This window comes from Hylobates moloch, unplaced genomic scaffold (assembly GCF_009828535.3).
Source record: "Hylobates moloch isolate HMO894 unplaced genomic scaffold, HMol_V3 SCAFFOLD_3, whole genome shotgun sequence".
NCBI lineage: Eukaryota > Metazoa > Chordata > Mammalia > Primates > Hylobatidae > Hylobates > Hylobates moloch.
Genome location: NW_026652278.1, coordinates 153,006,993 through 153,033,897, shown reverse-complemented (window position 1 = coordinate 153,033,897; position 26,905 = coordinate 153,006,993). Strand labels below are relative to the sequence as shown.

The 26,905-nt window shown below is 35.6% G+C and overlaps 1 protein-coding gene across 2 annotated transcripts in view; it reads left to right on the top strand.

Moving 5' to 3' along the window:
• The first annotated feature begins 807 nt into the window (after positions 1-807).
• The window catches only part of MARCHF1 (membrane associated ring-CH-type finger 1), an 879,756-nt gene continuing 853,658 nt past the window's right edge, over positions 808-26,905 (top strand). The window contains exon 1 of one of the 2 annotated variants that reach the window (XM_058436859.1): positions 808-957. The gene's annotated coding sequence lies outside the window, so the exon portion shown is untranslated. Of the gene's footprint in view, positions 958-1,306; positions 1,638-26,905 lie in introns of those variants that run through there. The other variant, XM_032148774.2, reaches the window with a different exon arrangement.

Here is a 26,905-nt window from a genome sequence, read left to right as displayed (position 1 = left end):
TGATTTAAGTAGTTTCATCATTGATGACAGTCTTTGGGTGAGGCCACAAGAGAGTTGCTTCTCGAGTGTCCATTAGTATATGGTGGGAGGACAGGTGGTCAATACTAAGGCTAGGAGTGAATTGCTACTGGTGCCTTCTTGCCTCAGACCAGCGGTCTTTTCGGTGTTCATGTCATAGATTGTTGAGGTCCCCTCGTTGTTTAATGTTTTGCCTCAGACTCCCACCTGTAAACAGTACACATCTTTCTCCCTCACTTTAGCTGCTCATCATTGAAGCTGTCATTGGTCAGACATCCTAAACATTCTCATTGTGACTAGGGCTCCGAGGGTTCCAGGGGTTCTAATTATTATCGTGGCTGCAGTGTAGGTGTCCATCACCGAGATGGGGCACCTGAGCTACTGAGCAGCAAGAAAAAAACTTTTTCCTTACCCTTGGTATCTGCCATCAGTTTAAGTACTGATTTAGGAATCTTTACGGCAAAGAAGAGGCTCTTCATCCCCGGCCCCATCCCCACCGCGCCCACCCAGCCCACATACACCCTCGGAGCCACCTTTCCGCAGACCCCCCCTATGTCCTGTCCTTGACTCCAGTTAACCTGGAGCTGCAAGTTCTGGGAACTCCTAGAGGCCCTGCTGCCTCCTCCGCCTGCTCTGCGTTCCCCGCGTGAGCGCTGGATTATTCCAGTCTTTGAGCATGGCAGATTTCCACTGGATGACATCATGGGAGCCCAGTGAATGCCGGCTCAGAGAGGGGGACGGAGAAGGGGAGGGGGAGCAGAGGAGGGGAGAGGACTGGGGAGCGGAGCCAGAGCCGGGCTGCCTGCCACCCGGCTGCTCGTCCGCTAGCTGGGGAGGAGTGCTCCACCCGCAACTGACAAAGGATGGGAGAATGCCCGCGCCCCGGAATGCCGGCTGCGCGCAGCCTGGCGGCCGCCTGAGCCACTTCACCCTCCGCCGGTAAGTGACTGCAAACATCATTCATTCAATCAGTCTCACTGGGAGCTCCCTCTCTCCGGTTGGTAGTCCTGAGCGGCTTGTCCCTGATCCCGAGCGGGGCTTGGCACAGCATCAGCCCTGGAGGGCAGGCAGCAGGTGCCTTTGCCTGGTGGGTACACTGGGGAGCGTGGCTGGGGTTCGCGGGTGCTGCCACCCAACCTGCGGGCGACGGGCTTGCCCGGTAGGCGCCTCTCTGGTGAGAGGAGGCGGCTCCAGCCCGCCGCCTGGGGTAGTTGCTACTGTTGGCCCCCGGCGCCCGCTCTGCGCGCGCGCCGTTTCTGGCGGATCCCTAGTGCGCTGCGCGCTGTTTACACCGGCGTGGTACTAGTCACCCAGCCGCACCCCTCGGAAAGCGCGGAATCGATGACAGCCACTTTACAGGCTCACGCGCTCCCAGTGTGGGCTTGAGGGGGACGGGGAGCGATTACCAAAGGAGAGCGCTCACCACGGAAGACACAGGGCAGCCTTTGTCTTGGGTTTAGCGCTGATGCGCTCAACCCTGAGTCGGGTTCACTGCAACTGTTGGGTCCGATTTCGGTTCCCTGCAACCGCCCTCCTGCGCGAGAGATGTCATTGTGTTCCTGTGGCCAGCGGGACTGAGAGCTGGGACTTAAGACGCCAGGAGGGTCCTGCGCTCACGGGTGAGTGTCGCAGTTATCCAGGCGCTGAGGTAGCTTCTGGAGCTCCAGGAAGTGGAGTGGCCAGTCGAGGCAGAGAGACGCCCAAGTTTTATCCCCAAGTGGGGTGAGGGAAATGGCAAAGTTAGGGAGACTCACTCTCGCTCTTTTCTCTGGTTTCTGAAGCGCTGATTTTGGAGATTTGTGACAGGTGGATGGAGTCAGAGGCATGGCCAATATGTAGTTAGAGAGCCTCACGTTTTCCTGGCAATTCTTTTTGTTATTCAATAGTTCCAGAAAAGATTTCCTGGCTAAACATTTTTGAGCTCAAAATGTTTTCTATTATAGAGCTCTGTGGGTTTAACGAAAAAAGATTCCGAACCTGCTCAGGTACCTTAGTTTAGAGTTGTCTCGCCTATAAGTGCTATATAGCCAACATGCCAACACCCAACCCCCTGGCTTTTTGCTTGGCGGACACACGTTTTATTGATGAATTCCTTGTTTAGGAGGTTCAATTTTCAGATCACAAGGAAGCGGTGGTACCTATCAGAACATCTGTTTCTAATGTCAATGTGTTTACAAAAGGAATATCTTGTGAAAAAGATGGAAAGAAATGAAAGTTTGCTACTTTGGGGGTTCAGTTACTTTTTTGTTTTCATCCACTACAATCAAAAATATTTAAACTTTAAATAGTCATTTTGTATTTGTGAATTTAATGTATATCAAATGTAAATAATCCTTGAACATTAAGGAGATTCTTGGTATACAAGTTTGGTATTCCAGCATCTAACATAATGCTATGGTATAAGAAAGTAACAATCACAATTATAATTCAAAGGGTTATTTTATTTTTCTTGAAAGAGGCTAATTTTTCTTCAGATGATCTTTTTTTCTTAAAGATAGATGATTCTAATAAAGCTTTTCTAAAACAGGATTAAAATAATTTTTCTCAGTGATTGCTCTTTTGATAAAGTTTGAGTCTTTTCAGAACAGATTTGATAGAAAATTATTGGAATAATCAATGTGGTGGAAGTAAAAAAGAAACCGGCTGAGATAATACAGGGAGGCTTTACTAAATATGAATGGTGGGACTATCAGAAGGTGCTGTGTCAGTTTTGATTTTGGAAAAGCTCATTGTAGCTTTTACATGCGTATCTCTCCTGGGAAGTGCATAATTATATGTCTGATTTTGCCACGCTATGTTGAGAGACCAATGTTATGAGCAAAGAGCTTGTTTTAATCCAGGACTTATGGGGTTATCAGCAACGTTTTCTTCTGTGATACAGAATTTTTTATTTCATTGTTTCTTGACTAATTGTCACAATAGGCTCCACCTGTTCTATCTGAGGTCTTCTTTCTAACTTTGTTGTACTATGTTTTTATAATAAAGTGTATGGGGTTTTACTTTAAGGTTCTTAGAGAACCTGTTGCTCATGTTGACTGCTTTCCTCAAGTATTGTAATAGCAAAAACTCTTTTGGAAATAGACTTGTGAACGTGCGAGCTTCTGACGTGCTTACATGATGGGGTGTACGCTTCATAAAAATCTACATTTACATACAATATGTGTATAACTCTGATCAGATAATCAGCTAGCAGTGATCAACAGGAGGTACCGTGGTGTTTGGCTCATGGTTTTTGCCAAATGATATTACCTTTAGCGAAAAGATGTTTTACCTCCTTTACATGGTAAATAAAAATGTATATTGAGGAGAACAGATTACATTTTATATATGAAATCTTTAATTTTATTTCAAAAATATTTTATCCAAGAAGGTCAAAAGTACACAGATTCTTCACATTCCACTAGAATACTGAGGAAAGTTCTCAGAAGATATAAGCATATTATAAATAGATATAATTTGATTTATTTGATAGCCAGTACATATTATTTTTAAAACCACATGGAGTAAAATAGTGTCCTTGAACTAGAGAGTATTCTCATAATGTCCTTTAATGTATTTCACAAATACTTTGCCTATTTTGTTGCACAAGGGCTCTTAACTGGGCAAGGTGAGAAAGAGGAGGAAGTTGCATTATAGGACAAAAATAAAGCCATAGCACAAAGCCCAGGGCAGGCAATAGTGATGTTCCAAGGTCACCGAAAAAAGCGTGATGTCAGGACACTGGGAAGTATCCATGGAAAGATCCTGTGTGAAGAATAAGTTTATGCTATTTGATGACCTCTTGCTTTCATTGTTCCAGTTGTGTGATTTAACAGATACTTTAGGACCTCTATGATAGAGCGAAACTTCCTTTACCCTCCTTGAGGCAAAATTATGTCTTGAACGCAATCAAGAGGTTGTCTTCTGGGCTTTTTCATGGTGTAATTCAAATTCTAGCTTAAGGATGTTTTATGGATCACAAAACGCTGTAGCTTTCACTTTCCTGTAGGCCTTTGATAGGGAAATTGGTCAGTAACATCTTGGCTGAAAGGTTTTTGCATCCTAACTTTTTCTGGAAATACAACAGTGAAAGTCAACAGTTATAGTGTTGCTGAAAATATTTAGGAGTGTGATGATCTAATATTTAGAGGGTTAAAATAATGCTGTTAATGTAGCTTTAAAAATAAAATTAAAAAATTTTTAGACAAATTCTCTGAAGCCACGATTATCCCTTTGCTATATATTGGGTTCATTTTGCAATTTGTGACTCCCCTATGATACTATTAATTCATTTCTACCTCCTAGTGTTTCAGTGATGAACAGTGGTAGGAAATATGTGTTCTACTTTTGACTTTGTCATGTACTTGAGGACAAGGGTCGGAGTCTGTAATCATTAGTTTCATTTTACATAAAGATGAAAATATCTGCCTTGCCTTTCTCATGGGGGACAGTGCATAGCCAACGAACTAGTGTACAAAAATGATTTGGAAAATACAGGAGGAACTGTCTGACAAATATATATTAGTGAACTTAATCACTTTTAAATTTCTAATTAGTTTCAGTTAAAGAAGTAAATTGATGGAGGTGAACCTGATGTGTGAATTCTATTTTATTAGGTTGGTGCAAAAGTGATTGTGGTTTTAGAATATCTGGCATGTTAAATTTGTGGCATTCTTGCCAATTCACTTATAATTTGTTCATAAAAGCTATGAAGTAAGTGGTTATGTATTTTTATTGAAAGCATGCTGGCAAGGAATTTACTCAGTTTTTGTATGTCCGAAAATATTTTTAAATGGATGTAATGCTGAGTATAGCATTTTTGTTTGGTAGTTTTTTTTTCAACGTGTCGTTATTTTTATTTATTTATTTTTGAGACAGAGCCTTGCTCTGTCACCCAGGTTGGAGTGCAGTGGTGCAATCACTGCTCGTTGAAACCTCTGCCTCACAGGCTCAAGCTGTTCTTGTCCCTCAGCCTCCTGACTAGCACCACGCCTGGCTAATTTTTGTATTTTTAGCATAGATGCGGTTTCACCATCTATGCTAAAAACTCCTGGACTCAAGCAATCTGCCCACCTCAGCCTCCCAAAGTGCTGAGATTACAGGCATAAGCCACTGTGCCCAAAACATTTGATATTCTTTTGACTTCTCACTTCCATCAAACCTGTCAGTCATATTGTTGCTATGAGGGTAAATGTGTCTTTGTCTCTGGGTGATTTTATGAATTTTCATTTGCCATTATTTTCTTTAGTTTTCTATATATTGCGAGGTATAGGTTTTTTGGATTTATCCTCCAAGTTTGCAGAGCTTCTTGAATTTGTGGATTGTTATCTTTCATCAGGTGAAATTCACTGGTGAATTTTTGACTATTATCTTCTCATATACAGCTGTACTTCATTGTGTCTGTTTTCTTTTCCTGAAATCTGAGTTACATGTTTAATAGATGGTTTCACTGTACCCAACATGCTGCCTGTACTTGTTTTACTATTTTCTACTTTTTTTCTCTCTATGCTTGTTTGAGTATTCTTTTGACCTTCTCTCCAGTTTGCTAACCTTCTTCTACACCATGCCTGTTATACTGCCAAGCTCATCCACAGGTTATTACTGTAATTATTGTATTTTTTTAAATTTCCAAGTGTACATTTGATTTTTTCTGTAGATTCCAATTTATCTGTTTTCTCCATCTTTTCTTCTATGACTTTGAGCACATGAATCAAACTTATTCTAATATCGTAGTCTGCTAATGTCAACTGTATTGCTGTGAGCCTCTTTTCAGCATATCTTTACTCTCAATTTTAGTTACTATATATAAAAATTATAAAGACTCGGCCAGGTGCAGTGGCTTATGCCTGTAATCCCAGCACTTTGGGAGGCTGAGGCGGGTGGATCACCTGAGGTCAGGAGTTCGAGACCAGCCTGGCCAACAATAGTGAAACCCCATCTCTACTAAAAATACAAAAAATTAGCCAGGCATGGTGGCGGGTGCCTGTAATCCCAGCTACTTGGGAGGCTGAGGCAGGAGAATCACTAGAACCTAGGAGGCAGAGTTTGCAGCAAGCCAAGATCGTGCCATTGCACTCCAGCCTGGGCAACAGAGTGAGACTCTGTCTCAAAAAACAAAAAACAAACTTATAAAGGCTCCAGATGATCTATACATCTCCAAAGAAGTGTTAACATTTCCTCTGCTAGACAGATACGGTGGGGTGGTAGCCCATAGTTGTAATCCACCCAGAGACTGAGCTGAGTCACGAGTTGTTAGACTTCTGGGCTCCCAGATGCCAAGGCGTAGCCACTGCACCCAGCCCAGATGTCTCGAACTTCTACTGGTGCATTCACAGGCCCTTGACACAAGCCAGGACAAGACTCCTGAGAATCCGCTCTTCTTTCCAGAAGCTTCTTTCTCAGTGTCTTAGCCTCCACTCATATGTGTAACTTCAGGCTTTAGCAAACCTCATGTAGGTAAAATCAAGTATGTGTCAAACTGAGTGCTACACCTTTTACTTTTCACTGAGCTCTTGGCCCCTCATATCTAATTTTGTCTCTCCAGCCCCTCAAGACTGCCAAAATCTCTGCTAGATTATTTGTCTCACATCAGTGGTCCTCTGCTCAGGCAAAGCCCATATTCTTAGTCTCTCACTGTCTTTCCAGATTGGCAGTTGCCCCCAGTCTTCATCCTGGGGGAAAAACATATTCTGAAAACTCACCTTACCTCTTTGGTACTTCTTCCATCTGTAATCTTGAAGCTTCTAGTCTTGACCTCTTCTGAAACTTTCCACCAGGTTTTATCAGAATACTGTTCTTATATCTGGCTTTTCTAGTTATTGTTGATCAAAACCATCAGCTGAAATGTGTCATTATTTTTAACTGATAATAAACATAGATGTACAGTGATCAAAGATCATTTCTTGGTGGTAAAACTGGAGTTAGTAGTCCCATCCCACAGCTTCCTACGCAATACAGCTAACACCAAACGTATTTTTAGAAGTGATATAAAAAGAAGGCAGATTCTATTAAACAGCCATTAATATACTGTGTGCCATTTTATATTGAGACAGTTTGTCTGTTTTTTAAATTTTGAGGTAAATCTTTGTGACAGTGAAGACCAGTAATTCAAATAGCCAATAGATTCAACTTATTGGTAACTAAACATAATAAATTGGTAAAACTTTTGTTTCTTTTAGGACTAATACACACCCAAAAATACAGACACAGACACGTGTGTGTATATGTGTGTGCATAAAAAAGTAAGGCTCCTTTCTGAACACAAGAACTCCATGGTTAATGAATCATTCTAACTTACAAATAAGCGCTACTTTTATGGAGTGAAAAATGTGTGAAGTCTGGAATCTCCCTCTTCTTGGAAACAACTGTCCTATTTTTCCAACTGTTGCTCTGAAAAGCAACTGATACAGACTGATTTCTTGTGATATACATACAATAGTGTTAACAAGCTAGTACTATGTTGATCTCTTTTCTTATTGGTATATGGATAAAACTCAGAATGTATTTCTAGACCAATTCACGGAAATATAGTTAATTCAGGTTATACCTGAAATAGATTGTTAGAGATATATGATTTAAATTAACTGTGCTTTTATGGATTGACCTAGAATTTTGGTTAAGTCTGCCTAGTGACGGATGGATACTAATGTTGAACTATTACATGGAATGTTATTTTTGAGTGAATTGTATGTTCCAGGTAACATATTCCAGATAACATATTCCAGAAATCACTGACTATTTGGAACACAATGATTGGAAGTCGGAAAATGCCTGGAATAGATTCTTGCGCCTGCCTTCAATTCAGTGTCCTGAGGCACATTAGGAGATAAATGGAAGTTGGTGAGAGTGATAAATTAGGTACTGACATTGAGGCTTATTGGGGCTGACTGTGGTGAGCAATGATCTGATTCTCATGAAGTATATCACATGCTTTTTGGACCCTGCCGGATGTCCTGTCAATGTCATATCTGCTTCTGGCTCTGGCTTGGGCAATCATTGTAGGCAGCCTCTGACTCAGTTGTGCTATTTCCCATCTCAAGCTTGTGCTGAGTATCTTTCACTTTCTTCTCTGTGACTTTACTAGCATGTCTTATTTTTCCCCCTGCTTCCAGGTCCATGCAGCCTGGAAGTGAGGAGGAGCTAACACCACCGTGGAGCCTCGCAGTCAGTGGGAATGGGTGGATAGTTCTGAGATGCACTCTGTAGCTCCTCATAAGGTCCAGGTGAGAAGGAGCCTCAACCGGCCGTGGAAGTGACCCAACTGCATGCACCTGTATTAGCCTTTACTCTCTCCCTGGTTCACTTTACCCAGTGCCTCACTCCTACTCTCCAGGATCACCTTGTGTTATTTGCACATAATTTTTTTAGTTCAGACTCTACTTTTGAAGAGAGCCTTGCCTAAGATTTATGACTTTCCTTCTCTAGAGAAAAATAAGTAAGAGAAAGAAAAGCAGGACTAAATCATAAGCTACATCCATTACAATGAGAGAAAAATAATAAGAAAGAAGATAAAACATGTATTTTCAGAGGTACTTTCCTTACAAATCTGTCATCTTTCAGGTCACCAAGTGAGACCATTTAAATAATTTTTCTAGTAACTATGAGGTCATCTGTTGACATAATGATTAATTTCCATCTCTTCCTTCTTTTTTACTATCCTTTAATATGTATTTATTGGCAGTCTACTCTTTGCTCAACACTCAGGTCCTGGTAATGTAATGATGAGTAAAAAATGTGGCATGATTCCTGCCTCTTTGGAGCTTGTTATTTCTGTGAAATTAATTAAATAATCACACAAGCCAGTGCACATAAGCAAAAGTGAGTATAATGAAGGCCAGATGCACAGTAGTGGGGAAGCCTATTAGAGGGGAGTTTGACTCAGCCAGGGAGGTCTGGGTAAGCCTCCTTGAGGAGGTGACATTTTAGCTGACATCTGAAGGAAGGAAGAGTTAATTAGGTGGAGAAAAAAGATAAAAATTTTCTAACAGAGGGACAAATGAAGTGTGCTCAAGGTCCCACTGTTGGGGGAAGCTTGAAAGACTCACAGTCAGAGGGAGTGTGATGTGGGCTGAAGAGAGGTACCAAACATAAGGGACTGTTACAAAATGTTTGCCATAGTAAGGAATTAATTGTACGTGTGTGTGCGTGTGTATGTGCATGTAGTAGGGGAGCAGTAAAAAGGTGCTAACAAATACAGACCATCTATTTGCAAAAAAGAAATGTATGAATCTGGGAAGAATGTTGTATCAAATATGCAGCCTAGCAAATATTAAGAGTTATGAACATTTGAATCAAAAGTTGTAGGAGTTCTCATTTAAAGTTAGAGAATTTCTAAAGAAATAGAGTTGAAAGAAAGGAGAATGAACTATTTATTTACTTATTACTCAATATATTTGTTCTAGCTCATGGTGATGATACCTTAAGGACTACCTACAAGGCTTTTAAGTTCCATATAACTAAGTAGTTTTTACATAGTTATAAAATTTATATATTTTTGCTAGTTATCTATTATTCGAGTGGTAGAATTATGGGTAGATTTTTTCTTTTAAAAGTACAACGTTTCCATTAAAATTTTACTTAAGATTTATTTTAATAGTGTAACACACAAAGGTCTATTAGATGTTACTGAAGCATGGCCCATAGCCACATTTAATTATTCATTCTGGAATCAGCTTTTGTATTTAGGTTTTAATGAAGTTAAATTGCTTCCATACTCACATGAGTTTGGATTTTGGTTCTGCTAATTTCTCCCAAATTTGAAATTCGATCAATTAGAGACAAATTATTTTCCACTTAGAGTTATATTTCCCTTAATATTTCTTAGCAATTTTGTTTCATGGAATCCAAAGTCATGTCCCAGGCACCCTGTGAAATGATCCTTTAATATCTAGCATAATGTATACAATAAGTTCTTGCCAGCTACCTTTCTTTTTAAATAAGATAACTTGGTTTATTTATAGCTTATGTTTAAACTTAATCTTTTATGAAACCTTTAACTTCATGAGTATGTCTTATTTTAGAAACCTTTACTAAATAAATGGATAAACAAGTATTTATTAAGTAACTACCACATGAAAGAAAGATTCTGTGCCATGAACAATGGCAGAGAATTAAAGAGATGGGGGAATCAGTTTGACAGATTATTAAGATATTAAATGACAAGTATAATATAGAAGGAAAAGTCTGATACTTTTTGGTTTGTTCCTTATGACACTCATGGTAGAGAAGATGAGTCTTAAGAAGTGATAATAGATGCTATTTCTATAGCTTTTGTTATGAGGATGAGCCATAGTTGTCAATTTTCAAAAATTGTTAAAAATGATGCAGAAGGCTTTAATTTTTTTTAAACATACATTACCCAGTAATGTCAAAAATAAAGGAAATGTTTATTTTACAAATAGGAAGTATTTTCAACTGTTAATAGTCGTCATAGGACTATGGTTAGCTTTTTGTCCTACTTTTTAAATTTCCCAAATACTTATAATAATAATAAGATGGAATTATTATCATAACAATTTAAATAAATTATTGGATTAAAAGATGAATATTAAACCAAAACTTAAAAAAATGTTGACTTCTGTTAAATCTAATTAGCTTTCTTGTGGATTTTAAAAATATTTTTCTGAGCATATATTTGTAATAAATTATATGTAGAGGAAAAAATGATGCAAAAATAATCCTCTGTTTCATGCTAATTTCTATTCTGTGGCAACACACCTAATGTGAACATTTATTTGAAAAATTTCCCCCAAAACAATGTAAGAGAGAACATATGCTGATAAATTGTTTTAAAGAAATTGTTGGTTATTAACTATTAGAACTAAATTCTTTTTATAAACAATGAAGAGAACAGTTTCATGGTTCATATAGCCAAATTTTACTTCTGTGTGTTTTCATGGTGATGAATGAGTAATCTACATTTTTACCTCCCATTTTTTCATGGTGGGAGCAGTTCAGTAGATTATGGACTGTGAACTGACAAGCCACTCATTCTCTCTTGGGATCCTATTCACTTAGCAGTGAGTGGGGTGTAATCACCACGTGGCTACTGGGAGATGCATGCCTTTAGAGACAGAATATTTTTATAGTGGATTTTTCTGGGTGCCAGAAAATTATCATAATTTCCTTAGGAAATTTTTTCGTTATATAAAGTGGTTTTTGGGCTGGGTACAGTGACTCATGCCTGTAATCCTAGCACTTTAGGAGGCCAAAGCGGGCAGGCCATTGGAGGTCAGAAGTTCAAGACCAGCCTGGCCAACATGGTGAAACCCCATCTCTACTAAAAATACAAAAATTAGCTGGGCATGGTGGTGCACACCTGTAATCCTAGCTACTGGGGAGGCTGAGGCAGGAGAATCACTTGAACCTGGGAGGTGGAGGTTGCAGTGAGCCAAGATTGTGCCATTCCATTCTAGCCTGGGTGAGAGTGAGACTCATCTCAAAAAACAAAACAAAACAAAACAAAAACACCAAAAATCAAACAAAACAAAAACAAAGTAGTTTTTCACATTAATTTTTAATGGGAAGATTCAGTTTCTCTGCTGGAAGAATGAGAGACAAATGGTAGTTGGAGAAGCTCAAACTCCAGGCCATATTCAGCTGTGTTGAAATCTCCACTCACTAGTGAGATGACACTGGTCAAATTGCTTAACCTGTTAGAATGTTGGTTTCCTTATCTGCAAAATGCAGATGATAGTGTTTTCTCAGTAGCAAGGTTGTTTTGAGGATTAAAGGTGGTAAGAAAATTCCCTAATAAATAGTAAGTATTTAGTAGTGGTTCATACCATCATTAAAGCACATATACATATTCTTTAAATTCTCGGGCATGGTTTCATTTTTATAAGATATATGCTATACATTTTAAGATTTTAGTTATCTTGCTACTTTTTAGACATGAAGAAAATGCAAAGATTTATTTGCTTGAGAAACTAAAGAAAGGTGGCCACCACTACCACTACTACCAACTGAATGAATAAATAAATGAATCGATTAGTGAATAAATAATATTAATAACTGGTATCATTTTGTAGTGAGTGTTTTATTTTTCCTTTTTCTCTTCCTATATTTTAAAAATTTTCAGTACTGAGACCCTATCACTTTAATAATGGTAATATAAAGGAAACTTTATTTCAAAAATAATTATATAATCATTAGTTTATGAAACATGTACAACACCAACATTCAATCTGATATTTGAGGGTGTTTTTACCATATTATAGTAGGATAATAAACACAACACAGGATAAAATAACGGATTTTTTTCAATGGTTTATAGCTGTAAAACTGAGGTAAAATAAGTTTATTATAAAAAAAATTATAGAAATATTAAGACTGAAAAGTGAATGCTCCCCTTCAATTCTCTCCCAGTTAAAAAATATTGACTTCTTTCCAGAAATGTATCCAAAATATATATTTATGCTAATATATATTAGACTATGACATTTCAATAAATATGTAATATGCTGTGTGTTAACTTTTTAGAGTCTCTGTTATCTTTTTCATGTCAATACAGTCTACTCACTGTGCAGTATTACATTTCTGGAGGCGATCAGCAATTCACTTCTAGAAAGACTTTTTGCATGTATACCCAAAGAGACATGTATTTATGGCAATGTCGTTTGCATTAACTTAAAGATTCTAGAAAATCATTAATCATGATATTTTGATGCAATTGAATACTATACAGAAGTTAAAATGAACTAAAATTCATATGTCAACATTGATCATCATTTGAGTGAAATATAATTATAATTTCTTTTTTTAAATTTATTTTTCTTGAGAAAGGGCCTCCTTTTGTCACCCAGGCTGGAATGCCATGGTGCCATCACTGGCAGCCTTGACCTCCTGTCTCAAGTGATCCTCCTGGCACAGCCTCCAGGAGGAGGCTTTAAAATATAATTTGAGTGAAAAAAGTTGCAAAGGATAATTGTGATGTATAAATGGTACATCACTTTTACAAATATTATAAACAAAAAGTAATTCTCTAGTTATAGGTACTTAAATAAGAATAAAATTGTGAAAATATTGTAGTGGGATTAAGAGAGCAGTTTCTATCTTCAGCAAATCTTTACAGATCTGTCTACTGGTTATAGCAATTTACATGTCCATCAGCAATGTATAACGTATTACAAACTTTTTGGTTTTGCATGCATATGTTTAAATGTCTTATTGATTTTTTTCCCTCATTGGTGCTATTGAGCATCTTTTCATGTATATAAGACTTCACTTAAGTCTTCTCTTTTGCAGATTGTCTTAAATTTTGTTAATTTTTCCTTATTGGTTTGAATTTGTAAAATGAATTTTTAAGAATTTTTGTATACTCTAAATACTAACTTCTTGTCATACATGCATTGAAATATTTTCTTGCATTCTGTCCCTTGTTTTTAAGTTGTGTTACTATGTCTTTTTGTATAGAGATTTTGAAATTTTGTTATGCTCAGTTTTATCATTCTTTTCCTTTACAAATTCAGTATTTCTTGTTTAAGTAGTATTTTCTTACTTAGAGATTGTAAAAATATTCACTCAGTTTTCTACTAAAGCTTTAACATGTTTAGCATTATGGTCTTTGGCCCAGTTGGAATTAATTTTTGTAGTTGTTTTGGAAATAGGGATAACCCATCCCCCCACCACAAAATGTACAACCAATTGTTCCAGTTTAATTTTTCCTACTGATTTGTGAGGCTAACTCTGGCATATCTAGGTGCCATATATTTATATCTGTTCTTGGTTCTCTATTATGTTCCATTGGTTTGTCTAATCGTTTGCCAATTTAATACTTGATTCTTTAATCCTTTTAACATTATACAGCAACTTTATTAAGAGGAGTTCTCCTCATTCTCATTCTTTAAAATTTTCTTGGCTGTTCTCACAAACTTTGCCATATTATCTAGAGTCTGCTTTTTATATTTGTATTTATATTATTTATTTATTTATTTATTTTTGAGATGGAGTCTCACACTGTCACCCAGGCTAGAGGGTGGTGGCAAGATCTCGGCTCAATGCAACCTCCACCTCCCGGGCTCAAGAGATTCTCCTGTCTCAGCCTCCCACGTAGCTGGGACTACAGGGGCACGCTATCATGCCCAGCTAATTTTTGTATTTTAGTAGAGACCGAGTTTCGCCGTGTTGGTGAGGCTGGTCTCCAACTCCTGACCTCAGGTGATCTGCCCGCCTGGGCTTCCCAAAGTGCTGGGATTACAGGCATGAGCCACTGTGCCCAGCCAGAATTTGCTTTTTTAAATTCCATGAGTCTATGTGATAAATATTCCTTGTTTGCTTATTTAGAGCCTTTCTCCATGGAGCTGCAACTCCTGCACTTCTTTGGCTTCTAACTTCTAGTTAGGTATGGCTAATGGGAGACGCTACCAGGAGACTGTGGTGAGACAGAATGGTAAGGGAATTAATTCCTCTGGTCCCTCTTTGCCTCTTAGCAGGTGTAGAAGTGAATGCATACAATGATGGCCATGGCTCCTCTATTTCAAGGTTCCAGTTCTATTTGGATTTCTATAATACTGTTTCTTCCGTTTCCCCCAGCAGGCCTGAGAAGTTGTGGTGGTCGTAGTAGGGGTGGTAGAGATAACTACTTTCTTCTTTTCACCCTGACCATATTTCTGTCTTAGTCCTTTTGGATGTGATATCTTTCCTCCAAGGCTTCTGACATACACTCTGTTGAGATTGGAAGGCATTAGGTTTATAATTCAATTTGAGACAGCTGTCATTTTTATGATAGAGCTTTCCTGTCCATATATTTGTTACATAACTCCATATCTAACTCTTCTTGAATGTGCTGCAATGATGGTATAATTAACGTCTTCTGTGAAGATCTTGCTTAGGTTTTTGAGATTTATTCCCAGGATTATTATTTTTGTTGTAATAATGAAAAAGATATTTAAAAAGATACATGTTCTAAATGTTTAGTGGTGATGCATATTGATTTTTACATGTTGATTTTTCATTCAGCAACCTTACTAAACTATTTGATTTCTTCTCATAGTTTGCTTTTGAGGTTCTATAGTATAGGCTAGACAGATAATTGTGTTGTGTGTGTATAATATTTAGAACTTACTTTTTGAAAGACATTCTTTAAATGGGGTAGTTTATTTAATCTTCAAATCAATCTTATGGTAGAGGTACTGTTATAGTACATAAGTACATTATAGAACATTAGTACATTATAGGTATATTATAGTACATAAGTACATCTATAAGTACATATATTAGTATGTAAGTACTTATGTACATATGTATATATGTACTTTTTTTTTTTTTGAAGAAGGGTTCCCAGAGGTTCAGTGATTATAGCAACTTGATAAAGGCAATACAGCATGCAGTTGGCAGTTATGACTATTTCATATTCTATATAAGAAAATCTAACCACAGAAATATGAACCAATCTGACTAAAACCATAGAGCTAGTAAGTGGCAGGTGCAGGATTGGAACTCACGTGTTCACTTTGATGCTCTTGAAATCATGGTGTCCAATTTTGAAATTGTCTTATTGTCTTTTCAAATCTTTATGTCTATTTTTCTGTCCATAGCACAGTAGTGAGAACTCATATACAAAACTGTAGTAAAGGGATTAATGTAGACACAGAGAAGAACCACCCAATCCCCCTTCAAGGATTGTTGCCCAGATAAAGGGAATGCTTTACAGTGGGAAGCGTCTGGCTGTGAGCTTGTCTGGGTCTGTCTCAGCTGCCAAGAGCCACCTAGACCGGGGTTAAATCACCCCCTCATCCCCGGAGCAGCCCACTTACCTCAGAGAGAGGGAGCTGGTATAAACGTTCAGTCATAGGACAACTCTGATGGACCCTTGCTCTGGATGGAAAGAATGAGACTTTGCTGGCCTGCAGCACAGTTCAGCTTCTCCCTCTGTCCAATCAGAACTCCTGTTCTTTCTAAAGTGTCCATGTCTAACAGACATTTTGTACCATGACTGTTCACAGTATCTGCTTGTAGAGACCCCAGCCTGCAGTAAGGTTGAAAGCTGGTATCATAGACTTTTCCTTGGTTTAAAGTAAACAGCTTCTAATATTTCATAATTTAAATAGGTTTCTTTTTCTCCTTACTGTGGAAGTCATATTTATTTTCTTGTGAATGGATGTTCAAGTGTTACAAATATAATTTTTTGGCTTATAATCTGTTCATATGGTGAATTTCTAATAATAAACAGTCCCTGCATATTTAGGGTAAATCCTGGTTGGTCATTATGTGCACATATTGCTGAATTTGATTTGAAATGTATTTTTTAGGATTGTTGTAGCTATATCAAGAAATGAAATCTTGTAGTTTTCCTTTTTTGTGTTGTTGTCTAGCTTTGATAATAAGGTGATATTAGCCATAAAAGTGAATTTTTCTATGGAAAAGCTTCTATGATTGGAGATACCTTTTTCTTGAATGTTCAGCAAAACTTGCCTATAAAACCTTCTAGTATTAGTGTATTTTAAGTTACTAATTCAAGGTAATAATCATTGTAAGTCTCTTGACGTTTTCTATTATTTTTGAATTATATTTTTATTATGTTTTTCTAGAAAATTATTTCATTTTTCATTTGTTCTTAAATTATTCAACATAATATATCTTTATGAGTTTAAAAAATCTCTACTTCATCTAGAATTATATGATATTATTTTTATTACCAAAGATTTTTTTTTTTCATCTAGGATTTGGCTATTTTTTAAACATATATAAGAAAAATCCGTTTTTTAAAGAAAACCATTTCTTTGTGTTTTTCTTTTTTCTAGTTCATTCAGTGATATTTTTCTATTTTCTGATTTCTTGGGTTTAATCTTGTCTTTTTTTAAATCTTTTTTTTGTGTTGAATTCTTAGCTCATTAACATTTTTATCTTTTCTGATGTGTACTTCAAGGGGTGTATTTTCACACTATATACTACTTTAGCTATATTGCCAAATTTTGATATACATATAGTGTTTGAATATTGGACTTAAAAGATGATGGAGATACAAAAGATAGTAAACAAAAGAAGCAAGATGACTCTAAGAAGGTTAATTTACACCTTTCTGCACTGGACTCATGCAATTTCACAGGTGAATTTATTTAAAACTTTAAAAAAAGATAATTAAATTTCAATTTAAATTGTTTTAGAACACTGAAAAATAAAAACATCCTAATTTTTAAGAAATATGCATAATGTAAACAAATGTAGAAAAATAGAAAAAGAAAATAAAAGTAAAAAAAGGGGAAAAGGAAGAACTTTAAGTCATTCCTACAAAGTGAATATTGGTGTCAAAATTCAGGAAAAAATATCAAGAAAAGGAATATGGAGATATATTAAAACAATAAAGTATAAAAACGAAGTTATTTCTAGGAATAACTTTTTAACTTTAGAAGACCTATTAATATATTTCATCCAATTAACATTTTAAGGGTAAATACTACTAGATATTTTCAATAGATGTTCAAGTGATTTTTGATAATATACAAATACATTTCTGATTTAAACACACTAGTAAAGCAATAGAAGGAATTTTCCTTAGCATGGATAAATACATATTTAACCTGATGCTTAGAGTAACAATTTCAGTATGCTGCCTGTATAAAATTAGGAATAACAGAAGACTCTCCACGATCACCATTACCATTTAGTATTTTTTCTGGACGTGCCAGTCACAAGCTAAGAAAATGTAATAAGGAGAAATTTGGACATGAGTAGGCAAGTCTGTCTATATTTGAAATATGACTATACTTGTATGGCAATGGTTTCTGTGAAAAAATTCCCTCTCTCTCGTGCTTGGGCCCTCTGAACACATGTCACTTTTGTAACAAGATTTTCTCCCTTTGATAAGTAGACTGTACCTAAAAGAATGGAAGAAACATAAGCCTTGTGTTAGGAACTAAATGATGCATATTTGCAATATTGCAGTGGTTTGAATTAAGGGTAAAAATGCTGCAAGGTTGGTACTTAGTAATGACATAAATAATGAGTAAATTATTTTGAATTAAACTGTTCTGAAACACTTAGAAATAAGAAAATTACCCTAATTTTTACTGTAAATGTAGGTAACAGGTACATATAAATAAACGTGTATAAAACTTTTATAATATGAAAAGATATAATGGTATAATATAAAAATTTAATGTGCGGAAACATACTAAAATGCGTACACAATAAATAAAACTACATAGCTAACTGGAAAAAATGAGGCAAAAATGCAACAGTTTCGTCAAAATGATAAAATTATGCTGATATTTTTCCTTTATCAAAAATATATTTAATATTTTTAATCATATTTTCAATAAAATGCTTTAAAAATTATAGTATTTGTTGTATGTCTATGTAGAAGGGTCAGGTCCTTAACCTGTCAGTATAAGACAAACTGCTGCCTCCTAGGAACTTGAATGTATGCAACACAGAAAAAGAAAAAAAATACAATATTAACTTATATTTATGTTATTCTTTAATTTTATAAAAGATTATATGCACATTTATTATTCAATTCAGTTATCACTACAGTCTTTTCTATGCTGGTCTTTCTCCTGGAGTGTAAGCTTTATAATAGCCAGGACTATGTTTGTATCTGCATAGCCTAGCCACAATTCATTACTATGTATATGTCCATTGGACTGTTTATTGGAATGGACAAGCCCTATGAAATATGCAGAAGTATTATTTATATGCCCTTGAATGAGAAACTTGTATTGGAAGGTTAATGGGATTTTGCCCCATTAAATATTGTCAGGATTTTAACACAACTTTTCTGATTTTATATTCATAGTTCTATTTGTGATATCATCCTTTTTTCTGGTAATAATTAGCCAAATTATTATAACAATAGAAAATACACAGAGAATCTTGCAACTTCTTGTTCAAAACAAGTGTATGCAGTGTGTGCGTTTCAGAGGGGAGAGAGATGATCAAAACTTGAGGAGCCTGGGAAGGCATCATGATGAAGTGAAGGATAGGAGGAGGGGGAGATTAAGATTAGATGCCTTATATTTTTCTTCTCAAAGTCTTTCATAATGTTCATACAAAATAATATTAGAGTATATACTTGTTAATAGAAAGGTTTTCCCTAGTTAATGAGACCTATCAAAATGTGATGATTTGATGCACAAACTGAAATTAACAAACAGGAGTTCAAATCTAGTTCAACTTTTCATTAGCCTCTGACATTGGGGACATAGCTTAATTCTTCTAATCCTCAAATTTCTCATTGGTAAAGTATGAATGATAATAGCTAAGTAAATGAGATTGCTATATTAAATAAAGTAGTGCTTACAAAGGCCTTATACATAAATATTTAGTCATTGTTAACTGCTCTTATTATAATTATCATTTATTTTCCTTTACATCTGTGCTAAGTTTTGTTTTTCAGAGATTAAGTAGAAGCTTGGTTTTTCTTAACACAATCTACAGTTATGTTTATTTTCTGTTACCTTATGATTTTTCTCTGTCTTATGAAACAAAGATCTAGCCAACACATATCAATTTCTACTTAAGAAAGCAAAGTCTTGTTAATGCCAAATAAAATTTAAAACAGTCGAATGGAAGTAGAATGGAAATGATGCATTGTGAAAACCAACCTGAATCAAGCTTTTTTCACTAAATATTTGCATTTTTCTCTAATTCACTTTTTATGCGAGTCCAGATAGATATTTCTCATATGAGTATTTCTAAGTCATTTCTTTTTTTAAAGGTGCATTTATTTTATACATTTAGGAAGTGTCACTGATTGCATTCGGTCCAAGAATCTGTTACTCTATTCGTGGCAGGGAGTGACCAAGACATAGTAATCAGCCTGGTTAACCAGATGTCAACTCCACTTCCTTTTAAATAATAATTCCATAATTATCAATTTTGATGGATAAAAAATACCTTTCAAATGGTCTAAATTTTGTGGTATGAATCTTCAGTTTTATTGGGTTTCATTAACTGAATGATTTTATTGAACATTTTGTGTGTTACTCTACCCTGAGGAACAGCTGTGAAAAGATGAATAGATCAGAGAATCTACAGGTTATAGAATTACAAAAAAAAATGGCTAGAAAAGATAAAGGAAAAAATGGTGAGGGAAATATGTGAAAGAAAAACCTCAAATGGGTTAAACTACCTACATCAAATGGTGAATAAAAGGATTAAGAGAAAAGAAGGAATTGTCTTTTATAAAAAAAAAAGGAAAATTGTTCAAGACAAGGTTACAGAGGCATTACAAAAAATGTGAGATTGAAAAATTTATCTTTTTTATTTTTTTTTTAAGTTCTTTTTTTTTTATTATACTTTAGGTTTTAGGGTACATGTGCACAATGTGCAGGTTTGTTACATATGTATCCACGTGCCATGTTGATTTCCTGCACCCATTAGCTCGTCATTTAGCATAAAAAAATAAAAAAATAAATAAAAAAATAAAATAAAATAAAATAAGAAAAAAAAAAAAAAAGAAAAATTTATCTTTAAGAATAAATGGGAAACCTCTCAAGGAAACATTAAAATGAAGAAAAATCCGAACAACGGGTGGCAAATTGAATACGGAGAGTTGTAAAAGGTATGTACAATGTTAAATATGAGCACAAAAATAAATGAGTGCATTTGTCATTAAAATGTAGAGTTAAACAATTTCCTTTGTGATTGATAATGGTTTTTATTCATATTTTGGTTCAGATGCTTACTTTATTTACCATTACAACTCACAAAATGAATGTATTTTTAAGATTTGCTAAATTCAAAAGTGATCTCTTAATTTCAGAAAGAAATCAGATATTCAAGGGCTCTGGTCTTTAGTCCTTTACTCACGTTTTTACTGACTATATGAACTTGCACATTGTCTGTAATCCAAATGAAATGGTCTAATGCACAAACATATTGTTTTCAAGAAATACCAGAACTTTTCTCTGGCTAAAGATTATTAAAAATGGTTGTTTTAAAATCATTTCTAATTTTTGATTTAAGATGTCTGGTCTCTCCCTTCCCTTCTTTGATAAATAAGGCTGCTACATTTCCTAATTTTTCTAGAGGTTTATGCAATATAATAGTGATAAAATCTAAATAATGGACCATGAAAAATTAATGTTACAAAAGGAAAATATTCATTCTTTTTGTATATTTTTATGATGATTAGGGTTTCTAATACAAAGGAAAGCATTCTTTTGTATTAGAAACCCTATCATTGTGCTTGCTGAATTGTACATTACTGATAACACCAGAAGACCCCTACATTCTTACTCAACAGGAGAACAAATGAGGTGGCATGTGATGTAGATCCATAGTATGTAAGAACACACACACACACACACACACACAGAGACACACACACACACACGGCTCTTATTAATAATGTAATGTTAAATAATACAACGCAGGGCATTTACATTGAATGACAGTTTTGTTTACGGCAGATTTGCTGGTTCAGAAGGGAACAGTTGATCCACTTAAACTATTTTACTTCTTGAGTAGCCCTATTTCTGTTTTGTCCTTTTTCCCCCCAAAAATTTATGGCCAGGAGCTATCTGGATGAACTTTGTTGGCTTTTCTACTCGTAGGGTCCTGTGGATGCCTTTTCGTCAATGGACACTAACCACATCTCTAGTGGCCTCTGTTCTATTTCTAGCTATTCAGAGAAAATCTGCCTGTTATAGTTTTGGTGCCCTGGAATTCTCTCACAAAGATAAGGAGTAGTTTATAGTTTGGTTTCAACTGTTTGTTAAATATTTAAATATTCACATTTTCGTCTTAGGAGAAAGAGTTATCTCAGAAAGATAAGAAGTAGTTCATAGTTTTGTTTAAACTGTTAAATATTGAAATATTCACATTTTCTTACTTCTTCAGAGAAAGAAAATTGACCTTTCTTAGTCTACCCAGTTTCTGCTGTATTTTTTTCCCAGATTCAGTCTGTAATTATACATTTTTATTTTATATCATCTGGATATATCTTTTCTTATACCATTTATTGATTCTATAAAAGTCTGCCGTGTTTAAGTTTGAAACAGAATAGAACATATGTGTGTTTTATGTATACTAAATTGTTTTCTTGTGGGTTTATTGTTAATAAGCCTTTTACCTTCTGGGTTGTTGGATTGTTGCAGACTATAGCAATTATGTATGCAACAAGAGATTATGTATTCTAATTAGTATTTTTTTAGACATTGTGAGAAATGATCTTAACATTTATATATTGCAGAGCAACAGTTTTCCAGAAAAACAATTGAAAGACAAATAAGACAGTTTAGGAGGATCATCATAAAATAAAATATCAAAATGAGAAATTGGAACAGAGGAACATCTATTTATAGATGATACTATTTGTAAATGAGTTTCTAGCCATGGCAAAAATTTATGTTTTTGTCTCTCACTAAATTATGTTAAAAATTGTTATGCAAATTCCCTGTGATTTTGTATCTGTTATTTTCTTCGCTTGTCTAAGTCATAGATCACTATTTAAATTTTAACTAGTAACAAAAGTGTGCACCATTTGAACCTCGGTTATTAGTTTGTTTTAGGCGAGAAAATTTCTGACCACTTCTTGGTGGTAAAACGTGGCTGGTTTCTAGTCCAATTAGCCTTGGGCATCTAGGTGTCAATAAATGTGGGTACAAGGCCCCTGGTGGAGGCGGAGCTTCCTCTAGCTCCCTGTATGGCCCTGATCTTCACCCGCATAATCATGTACCCCCTGGACTCATGTCTCCCTGACGTTTTCACTAATAAAAATGATTGTCGGTCATCTAGATTTTTCTGGTTTGGGGTACATCGCTATTTTCCTCTAACAGTACAAGTAATAGAAAGTTGGACATCTTAAAACAAAATAGAATTATTCACAAGTTTGAAAGATTAATTTTTTTAAAAGTATGTGTCTCTGTCTTAGATATAATCACACACAAATGTCTGTAGGTTTTAGATATTAATAATTGTAGAAAAGATTTTCTATACAAGCCAGTTTCTTTGTTTGTTCACTTACTACATCTCTTACCTCCATACCCCAGTAATACTTAAATTCAAACTACATTTTTTGTTGATAAAACCATTTGGTGTTTACTGAGGGAAAAATATGAAGAGTCAACCTTGAAATCTACAAATGCATAATTTACCCATGAGCTTAAGTATAGCCCCAAATGCATAATTTACCCATGAGCAAAATATTACTCTGGATTTGTAATACTTGGGCCAACTAGATAGAAATACATGATTAAAATTGTTGGCATTCATTTCTGTAAATGAGATGTAAATTAAATCATGTGCTCTATGGCCATTATGGTACAGTGTTGTGAATGTAATTTCAAAATCCATTCCAGAAGTTTGTATACTTACACATTTATTAAGTCCTTCCTTAGTAATCATTTAAAATTGTACATGTTTAAAATGAAGGCCTCAGAAAAGCATGTAGTATATTGATTATGCTACAATAAATTCTCATGGTGAAGGATTCTTTTGGCATACTTTATCACTCATATCAAAAACAGCTTTCTACAGTGGAAGTAAGAGACAGGCGAAGCTCAGAGTTCCATGAATATATACAAAAATTAGAGAAAAATCACAGAGGCAGAGTCTAGATGAGAAGGTGGGGGCCAGGAAACTGTTCTGTTTCTAGATAAACAGCAGTTTCAGTAGATATTGCAGATCTTTGGTAAGGCCCATAATGGAATGACATCCAATTTCTTTGTAGATTTATATTGTACTGATTCACATATTAGCGAATTAGGAAGTGTGACAACAGTTGCAGTTGTAGGAGGATGGTGGTTGCTGAAGGGTCTAATTTAATTTGAACTTCGAATAACTGGGCAAAAACAATAAGAATTCTTGTAATTAATATAAAAGTTTGATAAAAGGAAATGTCTATTTTTAAATGCAAGTGTGAAACTTTAAAGATAGCAGGGCAGAGGAGAGAATTAACTAGTAAAGCATCAGAAGAGGAAAAGAGTACAGTTGGGATTAAAATTGATACGCTTTGGTCATGTTTAGCCAAGTGTTTCACCAATCCTTTATGTGGATGAACTATCATCAAGACCAGTGTTATGGTACATGGCACCGTACCATAATGACCCTAGACCATCACGTGCTCTAGACCATCAAGTGCTCTAGGGTCATTATGGTACAGTGTTGTGTATGTCATTTTAAAATTCTCCATACAGAACCCATGCATATCAGTAGGTTCATTTTATGTGTATTTGCCTAAGATAATTTAGAAATAGTATAGAAATAGTACCTATAGTTTACTACCAATTATGGGTTCAGGTATTCTCCACTAATTATTTCTTTTACTATAAAATTCCAAGTTAGAGAATCTTTTAGCTATTATTATAAATTGACATATGAAAATGACAATTGCAATAGAAATTTTGGAGACCGTAGCAGAGAGAACAGTGCTGCAGGCCACTTACTGTAGTGTTTCTCCAAGCATATCCATGGACTACCTGAGTAAGAATCTTTTAGAAGGGCTGTGAAAATGTGGAGCCCTGTCTCAAAATAACTCTTTGGGTGGGGCTGAAAAATCGACACCTAAACAACTCTTTGGGTGATGCCTATGTACACCGAACTACAACTTCATAGAACACTGTTGGAATAAAACCTATTCCTGTTCAAATATGAACACATACCATCGCCATGCAGTAGGAATTGTTTTTTATTGTCTTAGTTTTCTTCCAACTGCTTCTCCCTCCAACTATTTTAAAGCGAAAAAAATAATAGACATAAGAATCTACAAATAGCAGGAATTCCTGTTATGGATTTTTTGGAGACCTGGAATTCCCCTTCTTCACTCAACAGGGAGTCAGATACCTAAGAGACCACTGTACCTGGGAAACATCAGAAGATAGCCACTTGCAGTATCAAATATTTTGCAAAATCTGGATTTATTTTTTCTTTTTTGCCAGTGGATACAGCTGGAAGCTTTTATCTTGCAGACAAACCTGGTGGGAGAAAAGCCAGTGGCTCTGCTGGGTTACAAAATTACTATGATGCTCTTGTTAGTGATTACACAAGGACAATGAATAAGATAAGCTGGGGCAAGTGTTGCTGTAATAGGTGCGCAATACCTGCCCGGCATGCTGATTGCTAGGAGTGTTCCGGGGAGTGGTGTTCACACGGCCTACTAGAATATGACACTCTCTGGAATAAAGTCATCTTTTAATTTAAAAAGTCTCTATCTGTGGTTCTCAGATTTTTGTGTGAATCACAGTCCCCTTTAGAACTGCTAAAAACCAGATTTCTGGGCCCTACTCCCAGAGGTTCTGACAGTTTAAATGAGAACACAGCCTGTCATTTTCCTAGAGGCTTGTGTTTACCAGAGAGATGGACTTACAGGTGGTAGCTAAAATGTAAGCACATATGTTACAGCACTGTCAGTATTTATAAGGACATTAAAAAATAGACATTGTTACAGAAGAGAACTTACTTTGATAACAATAAATAGTTAAGCTCTGGAGGATGCCTTAGTTACTTTATTAAAGCTTGCACATTGAGATGGGAGCATAAAAACAATTTGAATATTCTGTTGTAGTTGATTAAAATGTATATTCACTTTCCTATATAGAGTATGGATGATGAAATGGTGAAATTCCATAATGTACATACAGCATATCAGAAGTAAGGACTTCAGATGAGCTTGACTAAGCATCATACCATAGAAAATGTCTCTCTTCTCAATAGAGGAAGCAGCTCAGGGATTTATCTTGAAGTGTAGCAGAAATAGTAGCTTGATGGAAGGATCTCACTTTAGACAGATCTGCTGAAGTTTGTTCAGAACTTTTAAATGCATCAGACAACAATGCTGAAAACAGTGGCAGATGAGAGAAAGAACAAATTCTTCCCCAAACATTCTTTCGTGAATAGAGAACTATCTCTCAGAACCACCACACACATGCAGTGACACACATCACTGGAGTTAATAGAGTGCTTAAAGCATGATGCGAATGGCCACATCTTCCGAACATTCTCTAACTGCTTGGTGCAAAGCAACAGAATTGCTTTCCTATTACATATATCTATCACACTAGAAATGTTTACTTTGAATCCCCAGAATAAAACAAAAATTTTTGTTTTTGTAATTTGTTAGTTTTTTTGGAGTAATAAGAGAAAGATCTTTCTTAAATGGATTGAGATATCATAATATATTATCATATTTTCCTCCACATATTTTAAAGAAAAACATCATTGCTATAAAAATACATGAAAAAATGAAATAACCTTTGGAGCTTCTTCTTACATTTTTATGTTTTCATTTTTTTAAAATCCAGTTGCTCGATGTCCAATATTATCGGTAGTCAGAAAAAGACGGTTCTTAAAATAATAAATGTTACTCTACAACATTTCTATTCCTGAACTATTCTGAACTTGGTTTAATAGAAACCACATTTCATTTTCTTGGGATACTATTGATAATGTTAATCCAATTACAACCTCATGATTTTATTCACTGACTTCCTTCTTTAAAGATAGCTACTTAAATGATAAACTACTGAAGTGAACCAGGTATACCAACTACCATTTACCCAGAGTAATATCTCCTTTCACTTTCTTTTTATTCTGTATATGTCACCAAAGCAAAATTCATGTTGAAAATGTCATTTATTTCTGTAAAACTAATTTCAGATATCCTGTTTAGTACGTTTCATTTTGAAATTCTTGCTATTCTGTTTCTTATCTCAGTTTTCTTCTTAAACCGAGCCATAGTTTCTTCTGTCTTCTAATTCTTTCTCTGGTGCAAAGAAAACTTTCCTGGATGGCTCATATTCAAAGGAAGTTGACTAGTGACTTTCTTTATAGCGTTTGTGTCCCCCAGTGACATTGGCAAGTTCAAGTCTTCCCCTTTACGACCTCTCTCTATTTCTAGGCATTCCGAGAGGATGCTGTGACCTCCTGGTACACATCTAAATCTTCATTACCACCTGGGGTCAGTCTGAGAAGCGAACCTTACCTAGCAGAAGAGGCTTTACAAAGTCTCTGACTCACCCCGGGCTCT